Source organism: Pteropus medius, unplaced genomic scaffold (assembly GCF_902729225.1).
Source record: "Pteropus medius unplaced genomic scaffold, Ma_sr-lr_union100, whole genome shotgun sequence".
In the NCBI taxonomy this organism is placed as follows: domain Eukaryota; kingdom Metazoa; phylum Chordata; class Mammalia; order Chiroptera; family Pteropodidae; genus Pteropus; species Pteropus medius.
In genome coordinates, this window is record NW_024346667.1 from 28,372,573 (window position 1) to 28,393,732 (window position 21,160).

General features: G+C 33.3%; 1 pseudogene; it reads left to right on the forward strand.

Annotated features, from left to right (window-relative positions):
• Positions 1 to 17,705, forward strand: part of LOC120613482 (annexin A10-like) — a 39,692-nt pseudogene extending 21,987 nt beyond the window's left edge.
• The last annotated feature ends 3,455 nt before the right edge of the window (positions 17,706 to 21,160 follow it).

Consider the following 21,160-nt stretch of genomic DNA (forward strand, 5'->3'; position numbering starts at 1 on the left):
GTCATTCTGTTTCTATTAAGACTTTCAACTTACTGAATGAGGCCGATCCACATTATGGAAGATAATCTGCTTTACTCAAAGTCTACTGATTTAAATGTTAATCTCATCTAAAAATACCTTACAGAAATATCTAGAATAATGTTTGACCAAATAGCTGGATACCATGGCCTAGTCACGTGGACACATAAAATGAACCATCACAAATGGCTTCTCTATCTCCTATCATAATGTTGCTTGTTCTTTCTTGTCTAAATATGTTACACTTCCCTAATCATATAAATCCATTTTAATCTCTTATCTGAATTATTTTAACCCTCTTGTACTACTGCTTTAGGATCTTATAATGTGAAAAAATTTGATACTGAAAGTCTTAGAAACTATATTAGCTCACATTGTTATCTGAGTTTGTGGAAAATAATCTTGAAAGCAGAGAATCTATGTCGTATTTCTCCCACACTTACTACCACATCTGGGAAACAGTATTAAATAAAAAACCTGTTGAGTAACTGCAAGCCGTCATTCAAAAATCATTTATTGAGCTTCTGTGTACATGAGAATATAAACCCTACAAGCTCTTATGTTCATATCTGTTTTATTTCTTGCTATAGCTTCAGTACCTAGAAGAGTGCCTAGCTCATAATAGCACTTAACAACTATTTGGTAAAGGAATTAGAAAAAATCAATGGCAAATAATGACAGAATTAAATAGAACATAAGCTCCATAAAAGAGGAGATTTTATGCTTCTTTTTTATATTCCAAGTACCTGACATAACTCTGGACATAATTGCTCATTAAGTGAATTGCATTGACCCTAGCAAAAATTCAATAGATTCTCTGTATTACCAATTTACCACCATGTGGATAAATGCTTTTATTTGCTGAAAGAGAAAATCACTGTATGGGAAAGGTGCTGTCAGATTCTACTAATCAAAATAAAAATTATAACTATTTTGTTTTTATTCTATTAAAGCTTATTATGCCTTACTAAGATCTTTCAGTTGAATTCTATTATTGAACCACCTCAGATCTAAAATATTGCATATTTTAAAGTAAAACTGAATATACTCTATACATTTTAACAAGAAATGATAAATTTTAAACATTTTTTAGATAACTTTGTAACCCTACAAGAGATAAATTTAACATATATGTTTTAAAATATCCACTCTACACTAATAAAATAAAAGTCTGAATAAGATTATTATCAATTTCACACTTTTATATCTGTCTCCCAAAGACAACAAATCAGCATGCTTGTTTTTTTCTATAAGTGTTTAACTTTCAATATTTAAATGAATGTATTAATGTGGCTATTTGAAGAAAGTACTAAGGTTACTTAGATTATTTACACAAGATTTTTGGAAATAGTATAACCAGGAAACCCATGCTAAGAAAGACTGATGTAAAATAAATAAAATAAAATACATATTTATTTAAGGACTAATGTTTCATTAATTCTACACAAGAAAACTAAGAACTTCTAAAAACTAAATGTTTTTAGGTTATAACTTTTATTTATTTTTGTAATGAGGTCAAAAAGGATTGGGGTTGAGATTAGGGAAAGACTATTGTTCCATATTCGTATGATAGAGTGTCCATGTAGATGATATAACATCTCATGGAAAGATGTGATTACCTCAGTCATTTTTCAAACTCTCAAGTCCATCATCTCATGTAATCCATGGATATATGTGTGAATCAAAACCAGACTTGTTATTATGTGAAATGAGATGGAAAAGGACATTTTACTAGAAGCCTTTCTGCAATTATTCCATTTATCTTGTAAAATTGGTAACTGATATAATGAAAGTATTGACTTTTTCCTTCATAGGACCTGATCGGTGACCTGAAGGAGAAGCTCTCAGATCACTTCAAAGATGTTATGGTTGGCCTCATGTACCCACCGCCATCTTACGATGCTCACAAACTCCGGCATGCCATGAAGGTAGTGGACTGATCCAAAAATATACCTGTAACAGGTACAGGCCAATATTTTGGTAGAGAGGGAACTGTCCTGTGGTTGCTACCTGTGATCAGGGAGGAGGAGGGAATATCTGAGAAGAGATGAAATAACAGAGATGTTGTGGCCAGGGGAAGAGACCCTGTTAGAAAGAGGGGGACTCTGGAGATTAGCTTAGTTTTCTTGTACAAACTCAGACTCACTGGACCAGTTAAGCTACCAAAAGAAAAATGTAAATAAGCTTCGGGGGCTGTTCAGATTTGTCTCTCTTTGGTATGTATTCGTGTATGAAGGGAAAATGTTGTCGTGAACCTCTTTAAATTATTTGTAAAATTAAGTAAAAATAGGATAATGAGTCAGATAAACTCTAGATGACATCTTTATTTGGATATTTTTGTGGTCTTAAATTAGTCCTTTACAAAAAGTATTGCTCAAATGTATCAAAATTTTACTTCTGAGGGTTTAGAACCATTCTTCCTCACAGGAAAGTCATTTCTATGAAATAAATTGACTACAGATTTGTTAGAGATTTTGTTGGCTAGGTATGGAGGACAAAAGCCTTGTACATCTTTTCAAATGTTGTTATTAAACACCTGCAGAACTGTTGAAATCCTTCCAATACGATGCCTGCCAATGACCAGATTACCACAATCTGTGAACAATGCGTGACAGGAAAGAGGAAAGGAGAAAAAAATTTAGGGAACCTGGATTTTGATCATCATATATTTGCAGATCAGAATAGGCATTGTATAAAATTCACATGAGTTTCAACTAATAGTTTTATTTTTAAGTTGTATATGTCAATTTCTACCTCTTGCAAAATTATGCGACTAAAAACTGTAAGAAGGAAGTCATAGGTTACCGTTTAGATGAAACTGGAATATTTTATAAAATATCTCATAGAATGGTAAGGATTATTGAAATTTTCCAGAAAAAGATGTGTTGTCTTTAAAATCACTAACAGGAAAGAAAATATGCATATGGCTGTAACAGACAATAGAAAGTATCCAGTCCAAATGTTTAGGCAAATGGTACAAATTCCACATCTAAGGAGATGCAAGATGAGGTCCCTGAAACATTATTGAGAAACTAGAAGACTCAGGTTGTATTTTCAGCTTTCCAAAGAACTGATATCCTAGCAGCAAAAAAAAAAAAAAAAAAAAAAAAATCATTTTCATGAACATTGTTTAAACATCTTTTTTCCACATTGTTTAGAAATGCCTATGCTGTTTTACTCTAAATGAAAGAACAGAGTTTTGGATAATATTATCTTTCTCAGGATCAAACAGCTGGTAAATAGTAACACCAGCAATAAATTAGGACTATTTTGATTCCAAATATACTTAGTTTTGCCTCTGCCACCTGTCAGAATTCCAGGAATGCTGTATCCATTTATACTACATAAGGTGCACTATTATTCCCAATACAAATACTCTCGTAGTTCTCTCTTGCTCTGTCTTTCCAGGGAGCAGGCACCAAAGAGAACTGCCTCAGTGACATATTAGCTTCAAGAACAAATGGAGAAATTTTCCAGATGCAAGAAGCCTACTGTTTGTGTATGGAAATATACATATGTACATATATTTTATACACATATAAATTTCATATTTTTCAAGTAACACAAAAACATTCCAGTTTATGTATTTTAAGGAATTGTCTAAGATACTCATATTTGAAATATCACTTACTCAAGACTAATTAACTCACTAAGAAAATTGATGGTTGGGGTATTAAAAATGAAAGTTTCCCAGACAATCAATTAAGCAAATTTTCTAAGAAAATAATTACAAGTTTCTATGAGGTGAACTTTTACATTAAGATAGGCAAATGCTCAGCACAAGGGTTCGGGGAGCATTATACCTCTTACCCAGGAGAGACCAGGTACGCAGACAAAATAAAGCGAAGCACAATAAGCAATCAGCAGGTTCTACAAATACGGGTAATGACTTCAGGTCACATAAATTTCATGATCACTGTAATCTACCTCAAAATCAGATTCTTACACATTTTAAAAATGGAAAGGCTATTTTCATTTGCAAAAAGGTATAATGCCTTATGTTCCATGCCATCATGTATAATGTGATATTGAATGTCAAGAAAGTGTTTCAGACAGTCAGCTATATTGCATTTGAACAAGAACAAGACTTTCCCAAGAGGAATGAAGTAAGAACCTTCACTTAAAATATTAAAATGAGACAAAGCACTTGGGAAAAGCTCTGGGCTGAGCAGTACTCTATGGTAATAGAATGTATAATTCTGAATTTTGGGAATTAGAGAATGTGGAATGACTCCTAATGTGGTTTTTCAACTTTGGAATAAAGATAATTGTTTTAAAGAAAATAGACACATGACTACATTTCTGTTAGGTGTCAGATTTCTTTGGTGAACTATTTATTGGCTTCATCTGAGTAGAAGGTAGTAAAAGACAAAGAAATGTCAACAGATTGATTTTATTACCTGTATTTTCCAGTCACGATTGGAGAAGTAGCATTAGTTATTCAAAGCACATTGATATATGGTTCTGTAATAAGTCATACCTTTAACATGGATGTTTTCTTATTCAGAATACAGCAGCAAACTTCAAGAGGACATTTACTCAGAGACCTCAGGACACTTCAGAGATTCTCTTGTGAACTTGGTCCAGGTAAGATACACCAATTTCCCACCTAAAATAGATATGTTTCATTTTCAAAAAACAGGACAGAAAACTTCAGTTTATTCTATTTTAGCAGTAAATTCTATAAAATAACACTTACTGGATATTAGCTAAATTCAAGACACCGTAATAGAAACATGAGCTGGGTATAGAGACAAACAAATATGAATAATATACCATTTCTATTTTGCTATCTTCCTCGTCTGGGGTAGATTTACATGTCCAACCAAACACAGGAGATGTGGTTTCCTTTAATGTGTTTAGTGAGATTAAAAACTTCATACTGTACTTTACATATATTTTGTATGATTTAACTAAAGAATGGATAAATATGTTAGCCAGATTGGAACACAAACTAACAATTACATTTCTTGCCAGGAAATATGGATGTTAATTCTGTGTGTGTGTGTGTGTGTGTGTGTGTGTGTGTGTGTGTGCGCGCGCGCGCGCGTGTGTGTGCTCGCACGCGCGTGCACGCACCCCAGTCATTGTCAGTGTAGAATTAGGAATAAAGAAATACAAAAGAAAGCACTGCTGAGGAAGCCAGGTGTTAAGTGCCCTACATCGACGGGAGTAGTAATTTGTGCTGATTGGAGTCCTACAAATAGTTCAGTTAAAAAAAGTGCCAGAGTATCAAGCAAATCCACTGACTTTTCGATTAAATTAAAACTTTCGAATTTTAAAAACAAAATCAAGAATTTGCTTGATTGTGTTTGGTTTCAATTTGTTTTGATTTGGATTTGCATGATTTGGCTGCATAGTTCATAAACTGCTCATATCACCAATCTCAATTTATGAAGTCCTATTCTGCGGATTCTAATCTCTAGGATTATAACATCGGTTTATCATTCCAACTATTAGACTAGTGCCACTTACGTGACTATCAAAAAATAACAACATGAGAGCAGATAGTTTGGTTCCTTACAATCCAACTTGAGATTCTGTGTAAATCATAGAAATATGCTTATTCTAATTTGTACGAAGTTAAAGTCATTATAAGAAAAATTTTTAATAAAATTATTATTTAAAAATAATCTCGGCCTATTAATTGAATCTTTTCTAACTTAAATGTCATAAGATTAATTTTAATTAAAACATTCTCTCAACTTAGAAGGGTCATTATTTTTTAATTATCAAGTAATGATGCTACGTAATATAAATTAAAACAACACTTTCCAGTCAGAAATTCATGTTGATACTGTTAGCCAGATTGTACTCCTCTATTCGGAGCAGTTCGTACTGCTCCGAATAGAGGAGTAAAGCTAACAGTCCCATTGTAAATCCATGAGCTGCATTCTACTATCATACAAGTTTTTATTTTCTTAACAGCCAAGCAGAAATTGATTTTAATTATTGAATAAAAATATGTTTGTCTAGTAGGGGGGAAAAGTGTGTTTCATTAGGACTACTTTGCATTCTATCAATTCAGCTTCTCCTTCTGCCAAATTCTGCTTCTCTTCTCTCCCTCTCATAGGTGTTGATCCCAAGAACATTCCATAATAAACAAGATGCCTGCTGATCTGCATCACAGTCAGCTTCCCAGGGAACCCAGCTCTCTCTATGCCTTCCTTATGGAGATGGGGAACTGAAGTCCAGAGAAGTTAAATGGCTTGCCCAGCAATGCATATCTACTGAATGAGAGGGCTAATATGAAAATACCTAATGACGCCGTCCTTCCACTGTTCAGTTTAATTACTCCTACCTCCAACCCCGTTTGATTCCATTCCAGTTCTACTTCTATTTGGTAAAACCTCAATGACTGATACACAAACAACCTCTTAGAATCTTAGAATAGGTTGAGCTATAAGCCACCTAAAAGTAACTGACATTTAAGAATCAGGATCACAGTGTATTTTCAGAAAGCAAGCATTCTTGTATTTCAGGAAAAGAAACACACTTCTGAAAATTAAACATGAGAGAAAATAAATCAAAAGGGGGAAAAAAATCAATGAACAATGTTTTCTCTTGATGTGCTAGGACAATCGATCTTGTTCATAATTGCAGTTCCTTTTTTTCTGCAATTAAACAATAGTGATTTATTATTGATAGAGTATATGAGTATGTGTTTGTATTAATAGTATTATCTGCATAGACACATATTTTAAAATAACATGCAACAATTGATTTTATCACTAGGTTTTACCTAATTTGTATTACGACTTAACAGGATAAAGTATAACTTCTTAAATTGCATTTCTAGAGGTCGAATCTTAAGTAAGTGTTCGTGTTTATTCTTAACACAGCTTTCCAGTGTAGTAAAATTTTCCTTTCAACATAGAATATCAAAAATGAGGGTAAATAGAGACCTAGATTTTATCAGAAGCCAAGGAAAATTAATAAGGGTTACTTAAAGGTTATATAAAGTTTCACACTATATTTCCCTTAAAATTTAAAACACAACTTGCATATTTAAAATAATACATATTTCAGAAATTACTTCACTCGTAGTAGAAAATGGAAGTAAAAAACTTTTGAAAGGATGTATCTTAGTATAATCTCCCTTAATAATAGTCTTTTTGAAAATTAAAAGTCCTATATAATTCATACCTCTTAGTAAGATGTATAATTTATCTTAAACTTTGAAATATTTTGAAGATTCCTCATTGACTCTTGACTTCTACACAAATGGCTCTCAGGAGTTTAAAACTCCTGATTTAGGATTTAGATCAGTAAATTTAGAAGATTAGAAAAAGATATAAAGTGAAACAGGAAATTGGAAAAGTTCATCACTTCTGACCACTGTCTGTGGCATATGTCACTTTAGAGAGAATCTGTCTAAATATTTTACTAAAAGGAAATAGAATTCCTTCCTAAAGGGTTGTGAAATTGAGAGCTGAGGAGTTCCAACTAGACAACTGAGAAGTGCTGCAGGGTAAACAAATCTCTTCCATCCTCTCACTGGGATTATTATTCTCTCTGTCCCTGTCTGTCTGTCTATTATCTATCTATCATCTATCTATCTAGATTTATAGATATATAGATAGCCTCTGTAATACAACAAGGTGTGTGTGTGTGTGTATATGTATATATATGTATGTATATGTATATATATGTACACACATACACACACACATATGTTTTTCTTGGCTATGTTATAAGTCAGTTTTATGTCCTTGAATTTATCATTTAACTTTCTTGTGATTCAGATTAGAGGTTTATTCCGTAATTAAGGTATGTGAACTCATTCTTTTCTCAATGCCCTCCCCATACAAATATTCTAAAATTCTTCAGTTGTCTTAATTACATTCTCTACCTCCCTCTGCATGGTCACTTTCAGAATCAAAAGAGACTGTCCATGGCTTTCATCTTTTTCACATCACAGATATTAAGACACACCTCTTTTTGTGAATTGATAGAGACTGAGGGAATTAGAGCACTGGAGAATGCAGGTATTCATGAAATGGTAAGTGGTGAAAATTACTGTCATATTTTCTGGGAGAGAAGATCTTTCACTTAATCTATATTTTCCTACAGGACTATTTCTAAGAAGGAAACAACTCAGCCAGAACACATTCTTCTCAAAAACTAATACCAATCATTACTCTGGCTCACAACATTTCCTTTGTGCTTTTATTAAACTAGATTTACAAGAGATCTAATTATCTGTCAAATAGTGAAAAATTAGTCACTTAGAGATTAATTAATCAATATGTGCAAATCACACTGGAGTTGATAAACGTTTTCACAGAGAGAATGGAAACTACTCACCTGAATGCTTACTCCTCATCTTGGCTATCAGGATTCTCCTAGGACAGTGAGGCCTCTGGGGATGTTATTGCCAATGGCTTTGGGGTCACCCGTAGTCAACTTACCTGCTCCAAATGTTTTCAGCTGGACTTTAATTCCCTTTATTTCTTCCTTTCACATTTTTATTTTGCCAATTCCGTACTCATTTTATACCATTTCTTGGACATGTACATCAATTACACACACTTTGAAACTATCTTAAGCTTTTTTTTAATGACAAAATCAGGATGACTCTACCTTGGTTGAAAAGCCAAATCACAAACTTATTCACATTCTTTTAATTTACCAGTCTGCTTTAAGTGCACTTGGCAGTTAACGAAGAAATAAACGGATGGGCACCATTTCAAGTCCAAAATCTTATCTTTCAAAAAAATTTTCAGATACACAGAACTGCAGAAAATTCTTAAATGTTTCTCACAAACTTTACAAGGACACATATATACTTAGCTATATAGTTTGATTGGAAATCACTAAGAAAATGTGAATGATTTAAATAAAGCCACATGCATAGTTAAGATTAACAAGGGAAGGATTGTAGATACAGACAAGAACAGAATCAAAAGTTGAGTACTACGACTTTCCGGTATTAAGAGATAGAAGAGTAAAAGGGGGAACCAATGCACACGATTGAGAAGGACTAACCAATGAAGTGGAAAGAAAGAAAAGTGCAAGATGGAAGCCCAGTGACGAAGGTATAGTGAGGGAGAGAGAGATTGCTTTGAATCCTACTGATAAGTCAAATAAGGTGAAGACTAAGAATTACTGTGATAAGTTTATGTTATTATATAAATGGCACATGTCCATAGAATGTATAGCATATTAATCGCTTTTAGTAATTTGTTGCTTTGTGTAAATTAAAACCATAAGAGAGTGACTACAGGAGATTGTCTGAAAATAATGAGTTCTTTTGGCTAAGAGTACACTAACCAAATCTCAGAGATAGAAATAGGACTGAAATCAAATAATCATCTTTTTCTAACAATCGAAGTTTGGGTAATTGACTTATTATCTGTAAGCCCATTTAGTTCTTTATCTTTAAGGAGAAAAATATATACCTCAACACTTCCATAATTTGAAAATCAAATACCACCATGATCCTACCACTCAATAAAATTATGTTCACTCTAAACGTTGTCTTCTATTATATATATAAAGCTCATATATATATAAAGCATATATATATAGAGAGAGAGAGAGAGAGATACATAAATAGACTTTAAAAATAAGAATTGCATGTATGCATTCTTAGTCACCTGACATTTTAAGGAAATGAAATGAAACAAAATAAATACATCTGATAGACATATCAATTTCCCCTTATCTCTCCAAATTTAGATGATTTAAATGTGGATTATTTATCTCCATAATGGATCTATATCTATCTATATCTATATCACCTATATCTATCTATATCTATGTCTATGTCTATATCTATATGTATGTATGTACATATCTATCTATCTATCTATCTATCTATCTATCTATCTGTCTATCTATAACATATATCTCCTACCCTCTAGATATTGTCCCAAAGAAAAGGTTAACTGTCTGATCACATATCTCTCCTACTTCTTTCTCCCCTTTTGTCCTTATAATCCTTAGGGACCAGAGGGTCTTGCCTTGGCTAGTCCTCCTTCCCACCTTCCATCCTGTTTGAAATAGACATTCCTTAGGTCAATTTGGCCACACCTAACCTTTATATAATAAATAGATGGGGTAAAACAAATTTATAAAATATGATCACTCACAAAATTGGGATTTTATGATTATTTTATTGTTGCTAATACCCTATTTTATAATTCATAGACTGAATATTAACTCATTTTTTTTCTCTCTGGACTTTTACTCTTAACAATGTTAAATCCCATCTTACCACCCACAGCCAGGCGGTGGATGCCTTTTTTGATAGGGGAAAAGATACTGCACAGGGATTTGGAAAAGTGGAAAATGTTTCAACATCTTTGAAATATTACCACTACTACTAAATAAATACAAAAAGAACTCACATTAAAAAATATATTTTATAAAGCATTCAATAAATGGACTATCCAACTCTAAATAATGTTTGAACTCTCTTAGGAATTACCAGTGTGTTTGGTGGTTCACAGATTTTTGTCCCAATAATTCTATACAGGTTGTCAATTAAGAACAATTACAAAGGGAAACCTGTGCTATTTTACAAGGAGCCAAAGAGGAAGGATATACAGACCCTGCTATGGCTGCTCAGAGAGCTGTTAACTAGAACCAGCTCTCAAAATGACTCTAAAGAACCTTAGTTAAAGTGGTCTGGAGCCATTGTGGCACTAGTGCCTGTGCGTATGATGTTTCAGGTCCTGTGGGAAGCCGGTCAGTAAAAGATGGAACACAAAACCATCCTACAAATGATCCTAGGCAAGAAGAGTTATCAACAGCTGTGGCTAGGTAATTATTAATCAGGTTTCTTTGGGGATACTTAACTAATTATATAATAAAAAAACAAGCACTTATAGGGCTGGGGGAATGTTACATAGAGGAAAGCTCGTTATCTCAAAGGTACTGATTTTGAATTATGTTGGTACAGACATGCCTCAGCTAATGACATTACTAAGGAATAAAGTTTCCCTATAATTTTATTTTTTCTAATAACTGAATTATATAGCCTTTAAATACTGAACCTTTTAAAACTATCTCTGTTTTGGATGGAGAATTTACTCAAATATATTAGCTATTTCCTATTAGGCATGTTATATGTTGCCTCGAAAAGAATACAGTAAACATAGCTTGATCAGTCCATAATGGGGCAAAGTCATTATTACTGACATCACAATTGATGGGAAACTGTCTTGTTGGTCTTAGAGGTGCACTCATATTTATCTGAACTGTGACTGTCTCCAACTGCTGCACCTTTCTGTTTCTCTTACTTAATTTTTTTTCCGACATATGTAAAATACACAAAAGTCTATTAAAAAAAATTAAAGATAATCTACTTCAACCCAACCCCGCCCCTATGCTTTATTTACCTTCACCATGTACAACAATTTAATCAATATTTGTATTTTAGATTTATAATATTTACAAAATTTCCATTAATTATATCAATTCGTTAAAGTTTTTCAGGAATCTAAAAATGTTTCTGGGCAAGACATAGTAGATGCCATTAATGAATGTTATGATGGATACTTTCAAGAGCTTCTAGTTGCAATAGGTAAGTAATGGTTTATTTGGTGTACACCTGACCTTTTAGTGCACAGCAAATGCTGACTGGCTCTAAAGAGGCATGGGTAAGCTCTTGATTGAGTCGCTCTCCCCTGAGTGTAATTACTTAGAAAGGATATTAACTAGACTGAAGACAAGTACTGATCCAACGCACTAACCTGGCAACCTGATAACTTCAGTGAACTAACACCCTTCCCCGAAAGCTGGTTCAACTTGCGTACCAGAAAACATTGAGTTCTCAGATGCTCTCTCTTGGGTAATTGGGATCTCACACCTTTAAATTTATTTTATATATACTGACTTCCAGTCCCTTGTTAAAGAGCAGATAAATGCTAGTGACATAGATTCCTTTTCTCCATGAGAAAAAGAAGTTTTTTTGTTTTGTTTTGTTTTGTTTTTTGTCACCTTCTCTACTAAATTTGCCCTTAGGAATAAGTCTTACTATAAAAAAGATTTAAGTTGTTACTTTAGTAGTGATTGCTGCAGGCTATTGTGGAGAGGTATGCCTTCAATATCTTCCTAAGTAAGAAAGGTATCCCTCTATAAAAGGGAAAACAGTAGGAGCTATTCATAAAAACTACTACTGAACTACCCATGCTTTACCTTGTGCTGTGCTCTGACTTGACAGCACACATCACAGGGAGTGCAAATGAGGGGTTATTGTGAAATATCTCCATAATAGGCACACATCAAATAATCACTTAGATATTTGCTGAATAAATGAATATTATGACTTTTCCATTCCTAGAATGACATAAACCTACATGGGAGTGGGAGCTGAGAGATAACAGAATTTTTATAGTTTATTTTGTAAAGGAGTTTTGAGGTAGGATTTCATATAAAGGATTTAGTGGGTTCTATGAAATCTCTAAAAAAGTATACAAAATATGAATATCTGTATATTTATTCTGAGAATGAAGTGCATATATTTTGGCAAATTCTCTTTCCTGTACAGACGACTGCCACAAACAAAGCAGTGGGCACGAGAGAGGAGAGAGTGGACATCAGAAATCCCAGAAAACAATTGAACTGATTTGTTCATTCATTCAGTAAACATTGAGTATTTACTATTCTGGTTATTGATTTAGGTGCTGCAGATGGGACAGTAAAACAACAATAACAAAAGCAACAACAAAAATCCCTGTCCTTTTATATGAGACATTTATATTCTAGCAGCAACTCAGGAGTGCTTACAGGGTCCACAGTTATAAAGTAAAAGATGAAGACACGGTCTCACAATCTAAAATAATCACTTGAACTATAGAGAAAACATTGTTATAATGATTTTATTTTTGCCTAGAAGTATAACTTTGCATACATTACTCATTCATTCATTAATTTATTTACTTATTTAAATAAACACTATTGAATGTCTGTAATCACCAACTGACTTTCATCAAGGACTAGGCTCTAGGCTGTTCTAATGCTGTAGTGGTTTGGGTAGATGACTTATAACACTGGGACAGACCTATTATGGTTCATTCAATTTCTCTTAAGAGACCTCAGAATTGCTCACAAGCCTACAAAAAACTAAAACTAGTGTTTGGGAAGATGAACCATATTCATGAGACCGTATCACATTGAATCTTACAATAATAAAAATCTATAATAGTGGTGATAATCTGGGTCTTTTGAAGCTTTTTTAAAATTTTTAGTTAAGAAGGACATATTTTTCTTCATTAGGCTATATGAAGGAACTAAGAGAGTAACAAAAGGTAGAGATAAATAAAAATCTGAATGAATCATTATAATTGTTGCTTTATATTTTTATGTATGTTATGGTTTCACCACTATTCTAAAGGTTGAAATTTAATACAATGAGGGAATCTCATATAGAACTCACAAAGTATCACTCTTCCAGGATTGTAACAGAAAAAAAAGCATTTTCATTGTTTCTCAAATTTTAAAGAAAATGTATTTTGTCACTCTTAAACATTCTTCTTTTCTCTATGATTTTTTCCAGTTCTCTGTGCGCGAGATGAGTCAGCCTATTTTGCTTATAGACTATATTGTGCAATCCATGTAAATATGGCTCATATATATTAAAAATTTCTCCAGAAATCATGTCTACCCTCTCAAAGAGCTAGCTTTACTTCCATTATTTAAATACTGATTTTCATTTTTGCACTCATATGCAAATATATTCATTTAAGGAAAAATATGCTCAAATATTATACGCCAAAATGAGACCCATCACATAAAAATAATGCTCTGCTTTCTGTATCAAATCAAGGTACCTAAGAAGTATGATTCCTTGGGGCCTATCTCCCCCATGTGCTTTAGTGTTTCTTAGCAACTGAAGGAACCAGTAAATCCAAATTCTTTTGTATCTTGCCAAATACTCTCACCTCATACCTATGCAAGTACAGAGCATATGGTATCAAACAGAAAATGTCAAAACATTACAAACTCTCCGTAGGAAATTTTGATGTTCCTGAAGTTTTAAAACACAAAATAATGTCAGTGGTTTTAAATATAAGGTGTTATTTTTTAAATAACACTTTAAAAAAGATAGACAACAATAAACTCTAAGCTAAATTTGTAATCAAATCAGAATGTTTTTCATAATTTAGTGTGATTGCCTATCTTACATACTTTGTTACATTCATTCGTAAAGAAACTAACACTTAAATGCCTAAGACAATTCACAACTTATCCATAACATACATGAAATATATTTAGAAAAAGAAGAGATCTGATACAAATCATTAAGAATGTCATAGTCTTGAAAACTCACTGAAAAATGTTAAAAACAATCCCCTAATGCAGAAATTTTAATTGTCAGTGTTTTATCCTCAAAATTTTTTACAGACGAACATCGTAAAGTAGCCAGCATACTGTAATAGTATGCAACCATCAAGAATATTTCTGTTATATATCTGTGTAAAGAGTATTTTTTATTTATGTACAAGAACCTATGCATCCTCAGTACACAGAGGGAAGATCAATGCTCATTGTCCTCCGTTTCTCTTTTATTCTATTTCCAAGCAGGAAAAGTTGATTTGATTAGAAAATTATCTAAAACAGTGTGTTGGTCAGTGCTATTGGCTGCCTTCAGCCATTTCCTTCTCCCATGAGGAATAAAGGTCCCCTCGTGGGTGGCCTCAGGAAAAAGATCACAACAATTGCTCTGATTCGTCATACCCCAAAGGGTCTAGTTATTCTAGTAATAAGTAAACGCTATATCCCTGCTGTGTGTGTTGCAAAGCAAAAAGGAAGGTGTGTGTACTCACAAATGGTTTGCAGGTAAAGAGGAAGATTGTATATTCGAGTATTCAAACTTTTAATATATGAGGCCGTTAAATGTAAAATCTCGGTCAAAGCTATTTCACCACTCCTAATCAAAGAAAATCTCTGTGTTTTCCTCCAGTAGACTCTTAGCGAATGATATGCAACTTAAATATGGAAACTTGGGTAGATCGTTCATTTTAATCACCTCAAATAATGAAAAGCTTGTTAGCGGGTCTGCACCTAAAACATTTAGATATCAAATAGTTTATGCTTTCTGGCCACTAGATGTCACAATTACTCCATTTGAAAAAAATTTGAACTTTATTCGTAAAGCAGCATCCTTTCTGGAGCTAGTACACGGAAATTGTTTTCGTATTTTTTAGGATTTGAGTTTAAATCAGCAAATATTTCAAGTACCTGGAATTTGTATTTTTACACTTTTTAATAATAAACAGGCAATACAGCAAAAATATAATTGTTGTCTAAGACATATCGATATTCATCTAACAGAGTTCAAAATCCCTCCTACTCCCCTTCCCTGCCCCCGCCACTAAGAATTTTTATGGAAAGGGAGCAACTAATGATAGAATCAAGGTGAAACGATAAGGGCCAGCATCAAGACAGTGACACCGGAAATAGAGGTTACAGAGTATTTAATAAGTAAAATAGGTAGAATACTTCATTGTACTACACAGTGAAAGAAAGGAAGACAGAGGTGACTCTGAGAATCTGACAGGCCCTCCCCAGATGGTGAGGCCAATGTTTGAGGAATACAGGACTAGAGCAAATTGCTATGTAGAAAAGGTGATGAATCTGTTTTAAACAGATCGACTGTAAGGTACTGTTTTCTCATCCCCCCTCTCCACTTTCTATATCTTTTAGGACTGTAGTTTCCATAACAAAACCTTAATTAGGATCCTAATTGCCAGCGTGAAATTAACCTGATGACCATAAGGAAACAATACAAAGAGAGATACGGAAAATCCCAATTTCATGATATCAAAGTAAAGCTCTCACACATGATTTATTTTGAGCCATAGTTTTTCCTTTTTGAAACTGAAATAAGACATTTAATTTAAGTAACTTCATGTTAGAATTTAAATATTAAGTGTTCTGAAGGGGATGATCTACTTCACACAACCTTTAGAGCATCAACAGCGCTGAGGAAACACCCTCACGTCAGTGACAGAACTTACTCCTCCTTCATGTGTTTTAAGCAAAAATCGTTGACATAGTCACGTCAAACATTCATCCCCTACTTGTGTAATTGTGCTTTATGAGCTAGATTCTCAAGTAGAATCAGCACTGAAAAAAAATACATTTTGTAAGAAGACCACATTAATTGTGAAGAGGCGTCTTAGACCACTGTGGTTGTCTCTCATGTTTTCATGGATGGCAGGGTAGATGGTCAAATCCCATAAATCGTAATTTAGAGGAACTTAACATTATGATAGTTATGTAAAATTCTATATAACCCTATCCCTTTAGCCCTTGAAGGGCAAAGAACAGTGATTCATAAATAACTAAGCCCGTTTCATTATTCTGACATGTCTAAACTTTACCCTGGATTTTGATAAAACCTAGCAAAGCATTATCAAAATATATAGAACCACCTATGAAATATTTGATCCCTTTTACAAGAAAATTATAAAGAATTTCAAGATGGCACCAGCAGAACATTTAACCAGGCACAGGGCCCTGAAAATATAACAACTTCTATTTTGCACATACCTATGCTGTTATCTTGCTCACATTGTTTTCCAATGAAATTTTTAATTGCATAAATAGCTTTTTAGTTCATTGAAAGGGTGGTTCAGAGGCAACTCGACAACCCAAAGTCAAAGAGACCACAAAAACTTCAGAATCCTAAACTTTTGGTGATGATAAACATTTATCTTTGAGCAATGCATGTCGTTACTCTAACTGAATGAATACACTAATTCTAATACATTTGCTGCAAATAATTTACTGCCTCCTCAAAGTCTACTAACATTTACATAGTAATGCAACTTTACTATGTGGATTTAAAGCAATAAATTATAATTACATGGCTTTGTATAAGAGAACATTAATATGATAGTTGAGTTTTAACGAAGTTTTTAGAATTCCATTTATTTATTACTATCATTGTTTTAAAAAAAACTTAGAAACTATGGAAGACCATGGAAAGAAGATAAAAATTACCCTAATTACCACAGATAACCAGTAATAAAATTTGTTGTAGGTGCTTTCTGTCTTTTTAAAAATATATATATACATTAATATGCTTTACTACGAAAGGAATTTTTTATTGTATAAGTTGGAAAGCACATAAACTACCCTGCATTATTATATGTTGCTTTTTAACTTTTCACTATTATACATAATATTATGGTGTATTTTTTTTAGAATAAATCTTTGTGCTCATTAATAATTGATAACTATTTCCCTAGGATATATTTATTAAAGTAAAATTACTACACTAATGAACATAAATATTTTTATGTCTTTTTAAGTCATATTGCGAATTTGCCCTCTAGTCACTACACTGATTTATAGCAATATTAAGACACCTCTTTCTGAAGTTATAGAGAAGATTTAATTCTACTGTAATTTATTCTTCTTATAAATACACATTAGAGTTTGATCGACTTTATACAAACCACATTCTATTGACTATAACCACGGTATTATTTTTTAATAACTATCACTAAAAATAGTTCTTGGGACACATTAAATCTTTAGATGAAGAAGTAAATAATTTTGGAAAAGCTAATGACCCATAAATCTTTCATCTGTAGTTCAGAGGAATTATGGTTCTTTTTAGAAATACTATGACATTTTATTTCAAATAAATTTTTTTTCAGAATTTTGTTTCACAGCACTACGAGAAAGCTCTGCTTGCCATCTGTGCTGGGGATGCTGACAACTACTAAATCAAGGTCAGGCTCTGGAGGACTGGCCACTCCTCTTTACACATGTCAAAATAGAGATTTTGTCATAAATTTGCATTGTTAGTGGCATTATAATAAAACTATAGAATATTCTATCTTGAAAATTTTTCTAAAGCAATGAAAACTCTATTGACAAATCCAATGAGACTGAATTTTCATTTACTATCTAAATCAACAATTCATTAAGTTGTGTATAATGGAATAAAAAAAATTATTGCATTGAATTAAAATTTATTTAAATGTGAGCTATCAACTCCCTCTAACAAGAGATTGCTTATGGCTGTCCTTAGCATGCTTCAGGAGAAAACAGTGCACGGCCATCCTCCATAGAAGAATTTTAAACAAGACTCTTGCACAAATGCAATAAAGCTAAAGTGAACATCTAAGGCCAACTTTAAAAGAAAATAAAGGTATAAAACAGCAAAATGTAGTCAGATACATGCCTCGTGCGGCAGCCCCTTTCCCATATTCGTCAGTGAGTAGTCTGGTTCACGCTGTCTATCAAGCATGTACAGATACCTGTACATATCCTGTTGTTTATGTATTTGTGGAATAACCGGTACGCCATTCAAGAAGGCAAGTCAGTGGGTAAAAGACAAGGGTAGGGTCGAGGGTAATCCTGTGTCTGTGTGTTTGCATCTGTGGTGTGAGTAAATCACTCTGAAGAGACTGAAAGACCCACCTGGGGAGAAGACTGGTATTAAGTCAGACTTACAGCGCAGAACTGTGTGATGATTGTGGACCTTTGCTCCTGTGGGAGCTCGGGAACCAGGGCGGTGTTTGGTGACAACGGAACTGTAAGCCTATGTTTTGTTAATTCACCAAGTTATTATGGCTTCTTGAAATGATTCTCTCGCTATTCATCACAGAAATAGGGATCTTAATTAATATTAGCTATTTTAACTTTATTGTCTACCCCTTCTAAATTTCCAAAAATGTGATGTCTCTTGTGGCAAGAAAAGACTTGTGCCCTTAGAATTATTTCCTTACATAATTTTCAGTTAGTTACTTTGTTGTTTTAAAATCTAAGATACAAAACATTTCTTAATGGATTCTCTCATGTAAAATTTTTTGAAAAAGCTATTGAAAGGAATCAGATGTCTTCAATTTAGTAGCTTTTAGCATTTTTTCCCATCCTAGTATACCTCAGAAAGATTATAAAACCAACATTAATATCAGTGCCATGAAGTAATGGTTCTTTAATAGGGCCGGGGATGGGGGCCATGTGGAAATTCTAGGAGCAATGAAGAGTTTGTAAAGTTGTTTATATGAGTTTAATATTATAATATCCTTTTTGGAGGTGAGATTCTTTTAATCCAAATGAACATCACTGAAGTGAAAAAACCAGTATATACACACTTAAAGCTATGATCTAGTATTGTATTAAAGGCAAAAATAAAGGATCTTATGGGCAGTGTACTGAGACTCATAGAATTATAGAAATTCATTAAAAAAAGAGATAATATCAATAAAATGAGAGTTCATGGAAAGCGTAGACATGAGCTAAGCCTTGAAAGAAGAGGTGGAATTTAATTAGATACAGGCGCTGGCAATATCAACAAGAATATTTAAGGATGGAGAAGGCTCTGGTCTGGGTAGAGTAGAATGTGCATATGAAAGGGATAAGCTAGCTCTGAATAAACATTGAATGGATTTAAAATCTAAATGTTTTAAAAGAGACTTTGGATGTCAAGTATTGCTATGTGCCTTCTAGTTCCGATTGGAGAGGCCCTGATAATAGAAATTCAAACAGGTGAGGGAGAAGAGTGTGATGATTATAGTAACCACTAATATTTATTGTTTACTATCTGTCAGACAGAATTCAGAGTATTAGAATAACTAACAATTCATTACAACAACCTTATGAATTAGGAACTATAATCATCACACTACATATAGATGAGAAAAATGTGGCACTTAGAGTTTAAGTAGCAAGTTCCATATAATTCAACAAGTAGATGGAGCCTTGATTTTAATTTAACTGTTTTAACTGTCTTTTATATGTTATCATGTAGGTCATAGAAAGCCACTAGTTCTATATCAGCAAGGTGGTGAGCATAACACATAGGTGGTGAATGTGGCATTTATGGACATTCAAATTTAATGGCAGTAAAGGTTTAAATGCAAAATGATCAATAAAGGTACTTGGCAGTTGATGGAAAGGTAGAAACATTAGAATTATCATCTCTTCTGTGAGGCTTCCTCTAATTCTAAATGAAGTTGATTATTTCGTTGCCATCACTGCTCTATCTTCACATGTATTACATTTTATTTTAATGACTATTATTCACATTTATTTTCCCCAAAAGTCTATCAGGACATGAACTTTCTCATAAATTTCTCTAAATTCATCATTTAACTGAAGCACAGTGCTGAGTATACAAAATGTGCTGAATATAAAGCAAAAAAAATAAACAAATGAATGAGCAAATATAGAAAGAGAAAACCCCTAATTTACTGACAGTTAAAGGGTAAAGGAAATGTTCAAACTGAAGATTACTTGGGCATTGAAAATATCTTCTATTTAATCTTTAGTCATATTTCTCTGGTCACTGTCCCTCCCAAATATTTATTACATCTTTATTTACTTTGTATACAAATACTAAACATCTCTGTAAATATTCCACAATAGACTGAGATTAGCACCGACACCAGATGACGCCAGTATATATTTGTTTTGTAATAGTGCGTGTGTGTGCATGCGCGTGCACATCGCTATAGTAAACCGAATTTATAAAATATTTCAATAAAATTATATAATTTAAGTGAAAGAAACAGTATCAGATATCATCTAAAGCCATTAGAGTGTACAGGTTCTGGAGGTGAGCATTTAGGTTTGAATCCTAGCTGTGCGAAGTTCCAGCTGTGGGATTGCAAGTAGGAGACTTAATTTCTTCGCGTCTGCTTCCCTACCTGTAAAGTGGAAATAATAACAGTACCTACCTAACAGGCTTGATCTAAATATAAAATATTTAACTTAAGTGAAATTCTTACAATATTTTCGGATGCGTATAGGCACTCGAAAACGTCTGTTTTCTTTCTAAAAACTACTAAGTAATTTGCTGCAGATCTAAAATGGCTAATACTAGATTATCGCCCTGTCTCTTCTCTATTTCTCCCCATCTCTCCACCTCAGAAGTTTACCTATTATATTGTATTTCTCACAACTTTTACATTATCCAGTTGTCAGTAAATTCTATTGCCTTTAACTTACAAATACATCCAGAAGCTAATGATTTCTTACCACTTCGATTGCTACATCCCTGGTCCATGCCACCACCATCACTCTCCTACATTAATGGAATAGCCTTCACATGAGTCTCCCTTTTGTCCTTCACCCTACAGTCTCCCCTCAACACGTCTGACAGTCTGATTCTGTAAAAATACAAATCAGGTTAGTCATTCCTCTGCTCAAAATGCCATGTCCCACTCTGAAC